Source organism: Pipistrellus hanaki (assembly GCF_964339955.1).
Source record: "Pipistrellus hanaki genome assembly, chromosome: 6".
Taxonomy (NCBI): domain Eukaryota; kingdom Metazoa; phylum Chordata; class Mammalia; order Chiroptera; family Vespertilionidae; genus Pipistrellus; species Pipistrellus hanaki.
The window spans coordinates 54135005-54139490 of record NC_140508.1 but is presented as its reverse complement, the minus strand read 5'-3'; positions in this window follow the sequence as shown (position 1 = coordinate 54139490).

Sequence of the window (4486 nt, the reverse complement as noted above, 5' to 3'; positions counted from 1 at the left end):
CAGGCACTTGCTAAATGGAGGAAATATAATGATGAGAAATTGTCCAAAGGTGAGATCGGTCTCTGCTCTCATAGGTTGTACAGAGAGCACTACTGAGATTTGAACAAGGTGAAAATCAGTGGGAAGTGATGCTTTCACATACACTATCACTCCTGTCTTCCAACCTGGCCCCAAAGGAACTTATGTCAAGTGCTGAGAGAGAAGGGAACAGTGACAATCCAAAAGAGCTAGGCAAATGAAAGCGTTTTAACACTAGCGAGCTAAGAAACGGAGAAGAGAATCTCCAAGAGGCCCATGGAAAGGTCGTAGTTATGGGTTTAGCCCTTTTCACAGATGTGTACTGAGTTTGGAGTGTGAGTCTAGCATGTGTTGGAAGAAACAGATCATGTAAACCCCAGCAGATGCCTTCAAGTATCCACATTATCATTGCAAAACTATAAGAAAAGCTAATTAACTTAAGAGATCATAAATCCACTTAAAATTAAATGTTAAATGAATGGTGCAGGCAGTAGAGGACTGAAAAGAGCTCCTGAAAGAGGCAGCAACTCCTTCACACATTGGGCCTTAAAGACGACAGGAACTGACACATGGAGAGGAAGAGAGGGGTGAAGAAAAGTCATCCCAGGCGACAGAACGGCAGGATCAACAAGGGTCAAACACAACTGGCCATGAACACTGAGGACTATAAAAGGGGTTTGACACTCGACTCCTGCTGCCTGGTAATAAGTCTATTTTTCTGAGCATAAATAGAAACTTACAATGTTCAAAGAATCGTTCTAGTCTTAGGGTTTCTCCTACTTCCTTTCCTGGCCTTGGTGGGCTATCCAGCTAGATGAACAGCAAACGTGTCACCCAATAATAAGGTCATCAGGCTGGAGCCAGAAGCGGGTAGAAGACGGCAAAGACCAGTTTTTATCTTCCAGCTCCCCTTCCTCTCAAGGCCTCTGGTCTTTACCTCAAGGAAGAGCCTGCATTTTCTCCTCACAAAGCAAGTTCCTGGATATTTGTCATCTCAGAGAAATGACAGCTTCTGGAGAAGTGCTCAAAGTAGAAAAATAGAGGGCTTAGAGCTCAGCTGAGGGATGACCGGGTCTCAGGAAGGGAGAGTTGAGAAAAGAACCCTGGGATTCCCAGAGTCCTCACGCTGCTGAGGCCTCTGGGACATCACCACCCACTTCCCTTATCTGCTGTGGGTGTCCATTGAGCCCCTGTCGCCTCACAATTAAATAACCTGTGCATTGACTAACTTCCCTGTGTTCTTTCCTCGTTATCTAAATCACATTAGATTAAGTTGTGTTCCTTTATGCTTCATGGTTTAATATCCACATTTTGAAAATTCAAATTCACAAAAAGAATGTAATAGCTTATGAATCCTTCCTCTTGACATAGGTCCATTACAGCTTTATGGCATATGATAGGCATCCACAAACTAGGGCCCACAAATCTGACCCACTGCCTATTTGTATATATAAGACTTTCCTGGAACACAGCAATACCCATTTGTTTATGTATCAATGAGCACTCCTATAATACAATGGCAGAGCTGAGTGGTTGTACCAGAGACCAAGTCTAAAATATTTATAGCCTGGGCCTTTACAAAAGAAACTGCTAACCCCTGGCATAAAATAGATATAATTGAGGATCACAAGACTGCATCTACAAAAGGACTTCCAAATGTGCCTTTGGTCCCTGCCGGTCTCTCCTTCCCCTTGGTAATTTTGTCACCCACAACAAATTCAAAGGAAGAGAACTCAGCCTTTCCCTCCATGAATGACTAAGCTTTAGGAGGGAGCAGGCCAGATATCAGAGACCACTGTGGCTAAATCCAAGAATGAATAGAAGATATGCACAGATGTTAAAGTATAATGACAATTCTAAAGACAGTGGCCAGAAGTTTATTTTTGATTTAATGAATTGTGGGAAGTCCCTGGAGGACTGAGTAATAAGACTCAAGCAGCAGGTGCAGAGAAGGCTCTCAGCTATGGGTGGAGGCGGGGGGAGAGGGGAGGGAGGTAGAAGGGGGAAAGAAGGGGTGGGGGGCAACTGGTGCTCCCAAGGGGCTGTCATTTTGTATGGGGCTTCCTCCCAGGCTCCATTTGACACTGGGACCAGACCTAAAGTTACCTTTCATGACCTCCTCACCCCTCACCCTTTGGTTCCTCAATGATTAAGAGTCTGGCTCTGAGCCTGACAATGAGCTGGAGCCTCTAACTCAAAGGAAGCTCCACAAAAATGACCTTGGTAAACTCACTCTGCAGAGCACGGTGGATGTCACTGAGCATCTCGCAGAGATTTATGGCCCTGAACCTAGTCTCCGGTTGCTTAGCGATTCCGCTGAATTTCCATTGAGTAATAAGAACAGGATAACAGCTGAGCCGCCCAAGGTTAGCAACCTTCTGAAGTCCACCCAGTTCCACACAACTTCTTCCTAATGGTATACAGAGGAGATTTATTGGGATGTTTTCGCAAGCCAGGAAATTGCTACAAGATTTTGTCATTGACAAAAGAGCAAACGTCACTGCCCAAGTTTCTGTTGGACTTTCTCCACCTCATTAGTTCTAGAACTGGAAATGATGAAAATAGGCTGATTCCTTGTTCGGTTATCAGGTGGGAGGGCAACCAAACACTATTCTAATTTCATTGTTCTCACTTCAGGGATTATTAATGGCAACTTTAGGGTACAGCTTATATTTGGATTTCCACTTGGTTTCCTGTTCTTATGGGATTTGTTTGAATCACTACTTGGTTGAACAGTCGACATTTCTCTTAGTGTGTTGGTCCTAAACTACTGAGGAAAAACTCCAAGGTCAGAAGTGATTTTATGTCCACCATCTTTGAGATGTGTCAGAGCTAGTGATCAAAATTGATTTTTTTGCATAGAAGGAAAAGCTACAGCGATGGCACCAGTTCTGAGTTCCATGGAGCGTCCGTTATTTACTCTTCCTTATGATCAGGGAATTCCCAAGCCAGGCATACTTGTTCTAATACTACTTATGTCTGCCCTGGCATAAAAGTAGTAAAAAAGTAAAATAAAATAAAATAAAATAAAATAAAATAAAATAAAATAAAATAAAATAAAATAAAATAAAATAAAATAAAATAAAATAAAATAAAATAAAAAAGGACCAGGGCACAGTAAGCACCATAGTGGGAATCACTGAACTGAAACAACATTCACATTTGCCACATTTCCTCCATTTCACCAGTTCGGACCTGTTAGCTATATAGGGCAACACAAGGAGGGGATACAGTCAAAGACAACTTTTTTGCTGGGAGATTGAAAGAGTGGGGTTGCTCCTGATAGAAGACTGAGCGATTGGAAAGCTGCTCTATTGTTAGTGCTCCTGGATTCCCTTTTTATCACAGCCACCTCTCTTAAATGCTGTCTGAAAAATACTAATGCTTCACTACAATTGCATTCAATGTGGTGTTTTAGCACCCACTCAAGCCAGGGTGTACAGAGGAGAAAAATGCTCCCAAATTTGTCCATGTGCTGAGGGTCACAGGAAGGAGGGATTCGGCCTACAGACTCCTAGGCTCCAGCAGCTGCTCTGAGTCACGTATTCATTAAATCATGTTTTCCATCTGCCCAAATAAAGAGGAAGGATAAGTTTAAAATGTTACCTTGGTGTAAGAATTAGAAGGGACACAGCATGGGAAAGTCCTTTGGAAGCTGCAAAGTGTAGAGATCCTCCTCCTTTCTCCTTATTCCAAAGGAAATTAAATAGAAAGTAAAACTAGCATGTTTTACATGGAAAGGTGAAACAAGTTTCTCTCTAACAGCTGTCAGTGAGGACTGGCCCCAAATGACCCATGTTGGGCCCCAGACTCATGGTGCCGGGTCAGGAAAGCAGCTGGTTCTGGTGGGACTGCCTTCCATGTCCTTCCACCTCCTCGGTTTCTGCACTGGCTCCAGCCTCCCCCCCTCACATGCACATTCTCTGTGGTTGAGGGTTGTCTCTGAAGCTCCACTCCCTTCCTTTTCCCAAGCCCCAGTTACAGGAACTATTGCAAGATTAACTCTCTCATACCATATTTCATTCAACAGAGCAGCAACTCAGGGGGGGAGGGGGGAGTGGCTTCTGGAACAAGAATAAAAGATCTACAAAATAGTAAGTTCATTGGCAAAAATCTTTTAAGACAATTTCGTGTTGATGAAAAGTGTCAGATCAGCAGCCACAAAGTCTGAGTTTATGTTTATTCATCTAGCAGGTAAAGATTCGCAGTACTATCCAGATATCTCACCAACTACAAGACCAGCATCATGTAAATTCCAAGTGAAAAAAGGTAATTCCTTACTCGTTCTCATGTTGTAATCTTCACATAATAATGTGGTGCTTTCTAAGCTCTTTCCCATAAATTACATCTTTTAACTCTTCTAGGGAATATCTAAAATAAGAGTGATAATGATGATGCTGTATAAATACACCACTTAACCTGCTTTAGCCAAGAGTCTTCCTATCTTTTTTGAAGTAATGGACTTTAT